Source organism: Macaca nemestrina, chromosome 1 (genome assembly GCF_043159975.1).
Source record: "Macaca nemestrina isolate mMacNem1 chromosome 1, mMacNem.hap1, whole genome shotgun sequence".
In the NCBI taxonomy this organism is placed as follows: Eukaryota; Metazoa; Chordata; class Mammalia; order Primates; family Cercopithecidae; genus Macaca; species Macaca nemestrina.
In genome coordinates this window covers 83071353-83084211 of record NC_092125.1, presented here as the reverse complement: position 1 = coordinate 83084211, position 12859 = coordinate 83071353, and the positions used below count along the sequence as shown (strand labels likewise).

Sequence of the window (12859 nt, the reverse complement as noted above, 5' to 3'; positions counted from 1 at the left end):
CAGAACAAACAGCCTTATTCCTGCTTCTTTTTTTCTCCTTTTTAAACCAAAGATATCTTTTCAAGTGAGTCATCCAAACCAATACGCCTTAACTGAGGTTATGACTTAATTAAGGACTCACCAGGCATCTCCAAAGATGTGCAACACAATCCTCAAAATATCCAGAACCACCCCAAACACAGCTCAAAGAAAAGAAAGTTTCCCTAGCTGCAAGTGAGGTACAACCCACAGCTGTCTGACTATACTCTCTGGGGTCTCAGCTTCTCAGGTAACCGTCTACACACAAAGTCCAGTTGGAATATTTAGAGAGAGTTGGTAAACTAGGGGGAAAATGGTGCCTGTGGGGTAGTGCCAAAAGGCAGGAAAATATAGGATGGTACATTTGTGGGAAGAGTTAAGTCTGCTCCTAGATTCCCTGGTATTGCTGTCTCCTAGCTGATGAGCAAGCATTGTAAAGGGACCCATCTTTATGCGGGAATAAGCAGGCAGGAAACCCTTTCTCTTTGTAAATTGCTGTCCTGCCATCAGACAAGCAGAGTAAGAAATAGCGTGTCTCCCAGCATTTTAACTTTTCGCAGCCCAACAATCCTCAGTACTTTAGAAAGAAATATTCTAGTTTCCTTCAGTAGAAAGGATTACAAACACGTATCTTAGAAGGTCAAGATTCATACAAGCAAATTAAAACAAACTAATTTTTATACACGTTTCTCTCCTGAACTAAAGATATCCTTTAGGAAAAGGAATTTCATGATGGGTTTTAAGAACTTTAACTTTGTTTCAAATCTGATCTCAGCTGGAACACTGCTTAGCTTATTCTCTGGATGTTAATACTTCAATGACGTGGCGAGATTTACGTCTCCAACGGACTGAGAAAAGCCTGCAGGCAGTTTGGGAATTTAAAGGGTTTTTCTGGGGAGTTAAAGGAGAGCTCTCTAAAAAAGTATTTTTCAGGTGACTTCTTTGGCCCCCCACATTCGTGGACCGGAGAACATCACCCGAGAGCGCCGGCACGACTTCCCTGGCCCCCCCCCACACCTGAGGACCAGAGAACCTCGTCCGAGAGTGTATGCATATTTGCAATAAAAGACTGCCACTTTCTTATGTACTTTGGCCTCATGTTTAATTACTTAGCTCTCCTAAATTAAGTTACATTAAATTAAATCAAAACAGTTGGTGCTGAATTAAATCAAAACAGTTGGTGCAGAAACCCGACCCAGGAGGAGACCCTTCCTCAACATCCCCTAAGGGTCTAACGAACCTCCTCCACAGCGAACCGGCTCCCAACCCAACCAGCCACGAACACCAAACAAGTGTTCCAGCCTCCCACTGGTGCCGCTCTGAGAATTTCTTCTTCGGTGAGTACTCCCCTTTGTTAACCATCTCCGTCCGTTTCCGTGTCCTTGGCCTAGAGTCGTGCGTACGCCCAAGGACTAGCCACCCTGTGGCGCAGTGAGGCCTTCAACCCGGAGACGACCGTCTTGAAGTTCCTCAATTCTCCGTTAGTGGCTCCAGGAGCCCCCGGTCCCCAGCAGCAGCAAAGGACGCTTTGCCACTGCATGAGGTCGGTTTCCATTTCTGGTGGTTAAACAATGGAAACCTCACAATTGAAAATCCCTACGAACACCCCTTTAGGGTGTCTCCTCCAAAACTTGGAAGCCTTACATCTAGCTCAAGATTTAAAACGAAAGCGGCTAATTTTCCTCTCCACTGTGGCATGCTAAAAACCCGGGAGGAGACCCCTCCTCAGGGCCCCCTAAGGTCCGAGGAGCCTCCTCCTTCACGCCGCGGACGGACCAGGACCTAGACATCGCTTTCCACACCTCCAAGTCTCCTAGGGGTGAGTATCTCTTGCCTCCCTCTCATACTCCTTGGCCAGAAGTCCTGCACAGGCCCAAGGTTTTTTGGTCACCAGGTGACCCACAGGAGAGTTCCCAAAGGTAGAGACGTCTGCCCAAAGGAACTCCATTCCAGTCCGTGTGAGACCCGTCCAGGACGGAGACGTCCGCCTGGAGGTAATCTCCATTCCGGTTCCAGGAGCCTCCCGGTCTCTAGTGGCTCCAAAGGACGCTTTGTAGCCAGGTAGAGTTCGGTTTCCGCCTATAGGCGAGAGAAAGGCAATAGGAAATCCCCAATCCAAAATACCTAGAGAACACCCCTTTAGGGTGTCTTCTAACTAATCTCAAAACTTTACAATTACAGCAAGATCTTAAATGAAAGCGACTGATTTTACTCTCCACTGTGGCGTGGCCAGTCTCAACGGCCGCCTGAAGGCACTTTAGACCGTAACATTTTAATTAGATCTCTCTAATTTCTGCCAGAGGCTCGGAAAGTGGTCAGAAATTATCTATGTCCAAGGCTTTTAGGACTTGCGCTCTCGCCCAGACCTGTGCGCCCGGTGTTAAATGGCCCAGGTCTTGTTAGCCTAAACCCCTAAACCCGGCCCTTGGCCCCCACCTCAGCAACTGAGGAGGACTCCACCTCCATTTCAGATGGGGCCGACGGCAGGCGACCTCCCTCCCAACTTTCCAACCCCCCTCCCTATGGACTTCCTACCGCCCCTCCCAACACTCCTCCCTCAGCCACTCCTCTTACCTCTCCCATTTCCGCCCACACTCGCTCCAAGACCGCGGTAGCGGCCCCCATTAGTCAGCCCTCTACCAGTCAGCCTGCCCCAACCCCCTCTACCAGTCAGCCTGTCTTAACCTACCCTACTGGTCAGTCTGTTCCAACCTCCCCTACTAGTTTGTTGCCCCCTCCCCCACCCCGAGAAGTTGCTGGAGCCAAAGGCGTGGTTAGAGTCCACGTCCCCTTTTCCTTGGCTGACCTTTTCAAAATTGAAGAACGACTTGGCGACTTCTCAGCCAACCCCACCTAATATTCCAAAGAGTTTCGATACCTAGGCCAGAGCATATAACCTTACCTGGCATGACTTACATGTCATTCTTACTTCCACTCTTAACCCAGAGGAAAGAGAGTGCATTCTCCCAGCCGCCAGGCAACATGCAGATCAATGGCATTTAACCGACGCCACCGTCCTGTTAGGAAAGATGGCTGTCCTGTCCATAGAACCAGATTGGGATTACCAACCGCAGCAGCCCGGCCACCATAGGAGAGACATTATGGTTCAATGTCTCTTGGCCGGTATGCAGGCAGCCTCTAACAAAGTGGTCAATTTTGATAAACTAAAGGAAATCATCCAGCACCCAGATGAGAACCCGGCTTCCTTCCTAAATCGCCTTATAGAGGCACTAGCCCAATTTACTCGGCTAGACCCCACCTCCCCAGCCGGAGTAGCTGTCCTAGCCTCCTATTTTATTTCCCAGTCAGCCTCAGATATTCGAAAAAAGCAAAAAAAGGTTGAAGATGGGCCTCAGACTCCCATACAGGAAAATTGGCCTTTAAAGTTTTTAACTCCAGAGAAGCAGCAGCTGAGGCCGCAGAGCTAGACAAGGAGAAAAGAAGGGCTGTGCTTCAGGCGCAAGCTCTAGTGGCTGCCCTCCAACCAGCGTTGCCCACTCTGCCGGCAGGGAAGACACAGGGCAAGTCTCCCAGGGGCTCCTGCTATAAATGCGGAGACTCAGGACACTGGGCAAACCAGTGTCTCCAGGCCAAGCCGGCCACTCCGTCTCGTCCATGCCTTAAGTGTGGCACAACTAGGCATTAGGCAAAACAGTGTCCAAATCCTCGCCTGCCTACCACGCCATGCCCAACCTGCCAACAGGAAGGACACTGGAAGTCTGATTGCCCCGCCAGCAGGGCAGGCATTGCGCCTCAACGTGGTGCCTCTCCTCAAGGGTCGGAAGGCTCCTTCCAGCTCCTACACCTGGACGACGACTGACGGTGCCCACATTCGGAGACCCCTGTCACCCTTGCTGAGCCTAGGGTAACTCTACAGGTAGCGGGTAAGCCAATTTCTTTTCTCATCAATGCGGAGGCTACCTATTCTGTTTTGTCAACCTATGGAGGTCCTAGCCAGCCATCCACTATCTCAGTAGTGAGGGTAGACGGTAAACCATCTAACCCTCGCCAGACCCCAATGTTAAATTACTGCCTGGACTATGCATGCTTTGCCCACTCTTTCCTCATCATGCCCTCTTGTCCCACCCCCTCTTGGGACGAAACATCTTAACCTAACTCAAAACATCTATTCCCCTTCCCTTTCTCCAGGTGGCCAGGTTCTACTCAAGGATCAACACCCTCCTCAAATTTTCCCGCTTCCTCACCATTCTTCATCTTAACTTAACTGACTTTTCCCTCATAAACCCCATAGACACCCTCCTTCCCGACCCATCCCCCAACCAGTAGGTTTCCCAACTTTTTACTCTCATAGAAGACCTAGCTTGGCAGGGTGCCCTTTGTGATTTCGGCAATGTTGAACTTACCCTCTACACCTTTGTCATCATTATTATGGTTCACTCTAATTCCCCTAGTTACTCCTACTAATCCTAACTTTGTATGGAGATTCTAAACCTGGTCTACAGACAACCAGACACACTCAGTCATGCAGGGCCCTGCAGATTGCCCCCCCCCCCCACCCAGGGTTGTCACTCTGCCCTCTCCCTAAATAAAATGTGGACTCATTAGGCCAGGATGAAGGACAGATACAGGGAAGGAGAGGCTGTAACCAGAAGGCAGTAGAAAGCCCAGACCTCCCCAAGGGCCTCTGCTGCACTCAGTCCCTGTTGAGTCAGAGATAGGGAGAAGCCAGGAGGTAGGGGAGTTGGTGAGGGGAGCAGCCTTGGTGAGCGGGAGGTGGAGAGACGGAGACGGAGACGGAGATGGAGACGGAGATGGAGATGGAGACAAAGAGATACAGACAGAGATAGAGAGAGACAGAGGTGGAGAGAGACAAAGACAGAGATGGGGAGAGACAGAGATGGAGAGAGACAGAGAGAGAGAGAGAGACAGAGGTGGAGAGAGACAAAGACAGAGATGGGGAGAGACAGAGATGACAGAGATGGAGAGAGACAGAGAGAGAGAGATATGAAGAGAGACAGTGAGACAGAGATTCCTTTTTGCTACTCTACACCAAACTCTTCATGGTGTAATTGCACATAAGCTCCCAGCAGGACCCAGACGGCCCCTGTTGGAGGCTACTTTTGGTGTAACCAAACTCTATCTAAAACTCTTAACCATACCTCCATCACCCAGTCCCTTTGCATTCCGGTATCTTTAGTGCCTAGCTTAACCCTATATAGCGAAGGAGAATTGTCTGAACTAGCTTCCCAGCTCAGCTCCAGCAATAACATCCAAAAGCGGGCTGTTTTTCTTCCCTTAATTATCGGGGTTTCCCTAGCTTCAACAATTTAACACCCCCTTAACCCCCGGACCACTGGTATGGCTACCGCCTGTAGTACAGCAGATGCTTCCATTCCTAATTCCCATACTAATCCTCTGCCTTATGTTATGTCTTACTCCCATTCTAATAAAATTTTTTCCGAGCCAAGGTCCAAGAGATCACCCGAGTCACCTTCAACCAAATGCTCCTGCATCCCTACACCCGACTGCCAACCTCAGACCCTAACTACGCCCCTTAACAGCAGGAAGCAGCCAGACAGACCATGGCGCCCTAAATTCTTATAATCAATAAGAGGTTGGACTGTTTGGGTGAAGGAAAAGGGACAAGATGGAGGAAGATGAACAAGATGGAGCAGTCCCTGTTGTTTCCGGGTTCTTCACAGATTTTCCCGCGCCCGGGAAAAGAACCAAATCAACTGAGCATGCGCAGAATGACGTCAAGCCGAGGACACCGAAATTCAAGAAGCCACTCCTACACACACACCCCGAACTCCTCCCCTTCCAGCTCCCAGGCATAAAAGTCCGCCGCCGGCCAGAGCCGGTGTGACTTCTTCGGTCCCCCACATTCGTGGACCAGAGAACATCACCCGAGAGCGCCGGCGTGACTTCCCTGGCCCCCCACACCTGAGGACCAGAGAACCTCATCTAAGAGTGTATGCATATTTGCAATAAAAGACTGCCACTTTCTTAAAAAAAAAAAAAAAAAAAAAGTATTTTTCAAATTCCTTAACGTCAGTGCAAAAGAACTCATCTTTATTCACCTTTCAGTTTAGAACTAAGGGATTGGTCATAAATGAATATCCAAGTCTATATTTTAAATAACAGGAAACAGCTTCAATTTTAAAAGTGTGCCATGCAAAGGAAAAAAAATCTATGCTAAACTTCCAGTACCTTTTCATCCAGACCTTCGGGCACTAAGGCAGAAGTGGAAAAGGCAATTTTCCTTTTTGTTTTCCCTGAAATCCTAATCTTTTGTCCACAAGACAAAGATGGAACCTTCATTCTAGAAAGGGAGGATTAGAAAGGACAGCCCAAATAAAGTCTAGACTTCACCTGAAAAGAAAGGGAGGTTCCAGAATCAGGAGGTCTCACCCTTTTCACCCAATAATCCTCTGGAATTAGAGGAACACAATGGGTTCATGCTGGTGCCAAGCTCCCAAGTCCAACAGGAAATGCTGAGTGGTCATGAGCGGAAGGATCACTGAATCCTGCTGACTTACAACAGATGTGTCAACCTAAAGAAAGAAACTGAGGCAAAATTAATATGGAAAATTTATGTGAGCCAAGGTTGAGGACTGGGATACACTTCCAAATTGCTGTAGGGAGTGAGTTCTCCCTTTGGCCTTTGATACAACAAATAGGATTTTAAAGGCAAAGAGGACAAAGAATGGGCTTGTACAACATTGTTTCACAGAAATCCTCACTGATTTATAGAAATAACATTGGTTAGTGATATGATTTGTTTCTGTGTCCCCACTCAAATCTCATCTCAAATTGTAATCCCCACATGCGAAGGAAGAGACCTGGTAGGAAGTGATTGGATCATGAGGGTGGTTTCCCCATGCTGTTCTCATGATAATGAGTGAGTTCTCATGAGATCTGATGGTTTTAAAAGTGTTTGGTAGTGTCCCCCGTGTCCTCCTGCTGCCATGTAAGACATGCCTGACTTCCCCTTCACCTTCTGCCATGATTGTAAGTTTCCTAAGACCTCCCCAGTCACACAGAACTGTGAGTCAATTAAACCCCCTTTCTTTATAAATTACCCAGTCTCAGGTTGTATCTTTATAGCAGTGTGGGAATGGACTAATACAAAAAATTGGTACCAGGAGTGGGGTATTGCTATAAAGGTAACCTGAAAATGTGGAAATAACTTTAGAACTGAATAACAGGCAGAAGTTGAAACCGTTTGGAAGGCTCTGAAGACAGGAAGCTATTGGAAAGTTTGAAACTTCCTAGAGACTTGTTGAATAGTTTTGAACAAAATGCTGATAGTGATATGGACCATGAAGTCCAGGCTGAGGTGGTCTCAGATGGAGATTAGGAACTTATTGGGAACTGGAGCAAAGGTCACTCTTGCTATGCTTTAGCGAAGAGACTGGTGGCATTTTACCCCTGCCCTAAAGATTTGTGGAACTTTGAACTTGAGAGAGATGATTTGAAATTAGAACTTATGATTACAATGGTAGCAGAGCATAAAGGTTTGGAAAATTTGCAGCCTGACCATGTGGTAGAAAAGAAAAACTCATTTTCTGAGGAGGAATTAAAGCTGGCTGCAGAAATTTGCATAAGTAACAAGGAGCCGACTGTTAATCACCAGGACAAAGGGGAAAATAACTCCAGGGCATGTCAGAGATCTTGGCAACAGCCCCTTCCATCACAGTCTGGAGGGCTAGGAGGGAAAAATTATTTCATGGGCTGGGCCAGAGGCCCCACTGCTCCTTGCATCCTTGAGACATGGTGCCCTGCGTCCTGGCTGCTCAGCTCTAGCTGTGGCTAAAAGTGGCCAATGTATAGCTCAGGCCATTGCTTCAGAGGATGCAAGCCCATACTTTGGTGGCCTCCACATGGTGTTGGGTTTGCAAATGAGCAAAAGACAATAGTTGAGTTTGGGAACCTCTGCCAGAATTTCAGAGGATGTAAGAAAATGCCAGGATGCCCAGGCAAAAGTCTGCTACAGGGGTGAGCCCTCATAGAGAACCTCTGCTAGGGCAGTGGAGAAGGGAAATGTGGGATTGCAGCCCCCACACAGAGTCCCCACTGGGGCACTGCCTAGTGGAGCTGTGAGAAGAGGGCCACCATCCTCCAAATCCCTGAATGGTAGATCCAAAACCAGCTTGCACCATGAGCCTAGAAAAGCCACAGGCACTCAACACCAGCCTATGAAACCAGCCAAAGGGGCTATGCCCTGCATCACTGCAAGGGCAGAGCTTCCCAAGGGCTTGGGAGCCCACCTCTTGCATCACCGTGCCCTGGATGTGAGAGATGGAGTCAAAGGAAATCATTTTGAAGCTTTTAAGATTTAATGACTGCCCTTTTGGATTTCAGACTTGCATGGGGTCGGTGGTCCCTTTGTTTTAGACGCTGTCTCCCATTTGGAATGGAATCATTTACCCAATGCCTGTAACCCCATTGTATCTTGGAAGTAGCTAACTTGCTTTTGATTTTACAGGCTATAGGCAGAAGGGACTTGCCTTGTCTCAGAAAAAACTTTGGACTTGGACTTTTTAGTTAATGTTAGAATGAGTTAAGACTTTGGGAGACTGTTGAGAAGGCATGGTTGGTTCTGAAATGTGGAAAGGGCATGAGATTTGGGAGGGGTCAGGGGCAGAATGATGTGGTTTGGCTCTATATCCCCATTCAAATCTCATCTCAAATTTTAATTCCCATGTGTGCAGGGAGGGAGCCAGTAGAAAGTGATCAGATCATGGGGGTGGTTTCCCCCATGCTGTTCTCATGACAGGGAGTGAGTTCTCATGAAATCCGATGGTTTAAAAGTGTTTGGCAGCCAGGGACAGTGGCTGACAACTGTAATCTCAGTACTTTGGGAGGCTGAGGCAGGTGGATCACTTGAGGTCAGGAGTTCCAGACCAGCCCGGCCAACATGGTGAAACTGCATCTCTACTAAAAATACAAAAAAATAGCTGGGCATGGTGACACCTGTAATCCCAGTTACTTGGGAGGCTGGGGCAGAAGAATCGCTTGAATCCAGGAGGTGGTGGAAGTTGCAGTGAGCCAAGATTGTGTCACTGCACTCCAGCCTGGGTGACAGAGTGAGACTCCATCTCCAAAAAACAAAAGTGTTTGGCAGTGTCCTCCCCGCCCCCCACCCCCGCCACCATGTAAGACGTACCTGAGTTTCCCTTCACCTTCTGCTGTGATTGTGAGTTTCCTGAGGCCTCCCCAGCCATGCAGAACTGTGAGTCAATTAAAACTCCTTTCTTTCTGAATTACCCAATCTCAGGTAGTATTTTTATAGCAGTACGAGAATGGACCAATACAGTTAGTGACTAGTTATGCATTGCTGAACTATAAGGTATGAGTTATGGTGTCCAGCATATGGCATTCTATGACTACTTGGTGTCAGTTAACCTAGAGCACACTCAAGGGGAGAAGTGAGATGCCAATGCCTCTTTGGGCCTAATCATTAAAGGCGGCTTTCATTCTTCAGATAGCAAGTTTCTTTTCTTTCTCAAAAGTAGAATACTTTATTCAGAAATGAAGGACAGATAGCTATCAAAAAGGGGAAAAGGAGAGGTATCTAATAGGATTTAAAACAGGGAATAGAAAAAGGCAAGTTACTGAGAAGCAGGAGACTGACCTGAAAGAGTAGGAAAAAACAATACAGAGAAATCCATATGGCTGTCACATGATAACTATTTGTTAGACGAATTCATAAGGAGTAAAAAAAGATAGGAAAAGGGAGCATCCTATTTACTCCAAATGATTAGAAAATAAAACCCACATTTAATTTGAAATTCAGATAGCGTAATATATTTCACCTCCTGTGACCAAATCTCCCAGGAGCTTTTGTTTCCCTTACCCACTTCCCAAGACGATATTTAAAAGACATTTCTAAGGTTATCGACGCATCACCAGGGTCTGAATTTAGAAGTTTGAAACTGATTTAGCAATTCTGTGATAACACACAGAATTTCACTCACCTCTTCTCATTCCCTCCATTCAGTTTTCTATATTGTGTACATGTTTAAGTCTGTGGTAGATTTAAAGTTTTCTTGAATGTAAAAGCATTTCAGATCCAACTTCATATACTCCATGTTACACTGGAAGGATGTTTTATACATAACATCATGTTCATGTGAACTAAATATATGACAAACATATAATGAGAACTCATCTTCCTTTTAAGCTAAAAGAAAATACATGAATCACTAGTTGTGTTAGTGCATTTGTGCTGCTACAAACAAAATGCCTGAGACTGGTAATCTATAAATAACAGAAATTTATTTCTCACAGTTCTGGAAGCTGGAAAGTCGAAGATCAAGCCACCAGCAAATGTAGTGTCTGACAAGGGTTTTCTGCTTCAAAGACAGTGCCTTCTTGCTGTGTCCTTAATGGTGGAAGGGGTGAATAATCTCCCTTAGGCCCTATTATGAGAACACTAATCCTATTCATAAGGGTTATACCCTGATAACCTAATCACCCCCTAAACGCCCCACTTCTTAATACTATTGCATTGTGCTCATCATAGCTGCCTCTTCTTTTTCCTTGGATATAACTATGCACACTTCCAGGACATGAAGGCATTGTTTTTTTAGAAGAAACAGAGATGCTGATATATGAGAAATGTGGTATGGCAGGCCAAATAATGGCTTCCCAAAGATGTTCGTGTCTAAATTCCTAGAAACTATGACTGTGTGTTACATTATATGGCAAAGGGGAATTAAGGTAGTAAATGGAATTAAGTTTGCTAATCAGCTGACCTTAAAATATGGAGATAATTCTGGACTATCTTGGTGGGACTAAAGAAATCAAAGGGTCTTTAAATGTGGAAGAGGGAAGCAGAAAAATAGATCAGAAAGGTGTCATGTAATGAAGACTCAACCAGCCATTGCTGGCTTTGAAAATGTAAGGAGCAATGAGGACAGCCTTTAGAAGCTAGAAAAGGCAAGAAAACACATTCTCTCCTAGAGCTTCTAGAAAGAAATGTAGCCCTACCAACCTCTCAATTTCAGCCCAGTGAGAGTCACTTTGGCATTCTGAGCTCCAGAACTATAAAGTAAGGTAGAGAATGGGGTTCCAGAGTGTGGGGCTTTCCAGCAGGAGCTAGATTTCTGGCCAGGGCTGCCTGGTGGGAGCTAAGACCAGGAGAATGAGGCTGTCCTGTGGGAACAGGAGAATAGCAGAGAAAATAGAGGAACTGCTGGAGACAGCCCTCAAAGAAGGGAAAAATGGGAAAAAATGCTCTGACATTCCCTTCCTCCTGCCCTTCAATCTTTGGCAACACGAAACCTATCTAGAAAGCCAGAAAGCAAATGTGCCTGGAAAATGTATTCCTTGACATACAGTACATAGGAAAGACAGGATCTGAGAGCAGACAGTCCAATAATAGAACACCATCCATTATCTCCTACCTAGGACTAAGTGACACTTTCTATGGCTGTAGTGAAGGGAACTGTCTCTGTCTTGGTTCTCCCCTGTCTTCTCTTTCCTCCTGACCATGTTCCAAATCAGTCTGTACTGGCAGAATCACTTCTCTACACATGGGCCTTTGAGATTAAACACCATACACCATATCCAGTTGGAAATGTCTCAAAATGAAGGCTTTAGATGTTGTCACAGATGTTAGACACCCTGCCCCATATTCCCCCAGCCCACTCTGAAGTCACCTGCAGCAGTGGAGGACAGTTTATGTACATGGACAATTTCCACACTCAAGGACCCTCACCTCTGCTTCTCTGCTCAAGGCTTCTTTGGGCACTGTAGATACATGCCTAGTTCATGACAGGGCATCCCCCAAGAATAGGGGACTGGGATTTAATGCCACCAGGGGCCATCATCAATCAGCCTGAGACTGCTGCTGTTGGATAAATATTCTAGCTTTTTCAGTTTCTGATGAGGAACTCATGGGGTGTGGCAAGAGTGTTCCCTGGAGATCCCCCAGCCAGGGTGACTGAGCCCCTGTTACCTACAGAGGCAGCCTGCTCAATGATGCACCTTTTATTGGCTTTTCTCCCTTCCCTGTCTCACTTTCCCTACTCTCTCGCTTGCATCTAAGTCCTTGTCTTGGGGTCTGAGGGAACCTGAGCTAAGAAAAATGTAAAATCAAACACAAAATCTTTCTGAAATGGAGGTTGCCTCTTTTACTAAGGAAATGATGTCTTTTACATTGTGTACAGCTGCCTCTATTATCCTCTGGTGCTATAGTCAGTGGTAGTTAGGGGCAGGGAAGATGTAGAGAGATACTTATACCCCAAAATGACTTAGAGAGAAATCATTTGCTTGTAGCATGAGCCCAACTGAAAAAAAAAATGGCTACCTTATTTTTTTTAGAAGTCCTTAGATGCTGGAACACTATTTGTGTATCACTATTAAACCCCTGCTTTGGTGCAACGTTTACATAATTTGCTTCACTGTTAACTAAGCCATTATTTTACACTCCTGGCTTGCCTCAAAAGCACCTGAGAAGCTTTCTAAAATACAATTCCTGGGCCACAACTTAGATTTACAGAATTATTCTGTCTCTCTGTCTGTCTGTCTGTTTGTCTCTCTTTCTCTCTCTCTGTGTGTGTGTGTGTGTTTGTGTGTGTGTGTGTGTGTGTGTAAACCCCTCAGGTGATTCTGATGCACAGCTCACTTTGGGAACTGCACAAAAGTTTGTTGTAATTCCTCCACTTTTGTGCTCTTAATTGAGTGGAGGATTACAAAAGACAGAGTACAAAGAAAGTGTGGGAAGGGAGGCTTGTAATTGAGACATTAGGATTTTATAGCTATTCAATGAAGATAATTTCATGACAGTGTCAAAAAGCCTGTATCCAGGGTGACTGAGATGTCTGTCAGATTAGTCCTTCTCATTACACTTGGTAATTTAAATGTTAAGGGC

At 46.2% G+C, this 12859-nt stretch overlaps 1 long non-coding RNA gene across 1 annotated transcript; it reads left to right on the top strand.

The window, feature by feature from the left end:
- The first annotated feature begins 1063 nt into the window (after positions 1-1063).
- LOC139359099 (uncharacterized) lies at positions 1064-5966 on the top strand. Its single transcript, XR_011614758.1, has 3 exons — positions 1064-1355; positions 3795-3902; positions 4168-5966. It is a non-coding gene; the product is annotated as an uncharacterized lncRNA (long non-coding RNA).
- Positions 5967-12859: the final 6893 nt, after the last annotated feature.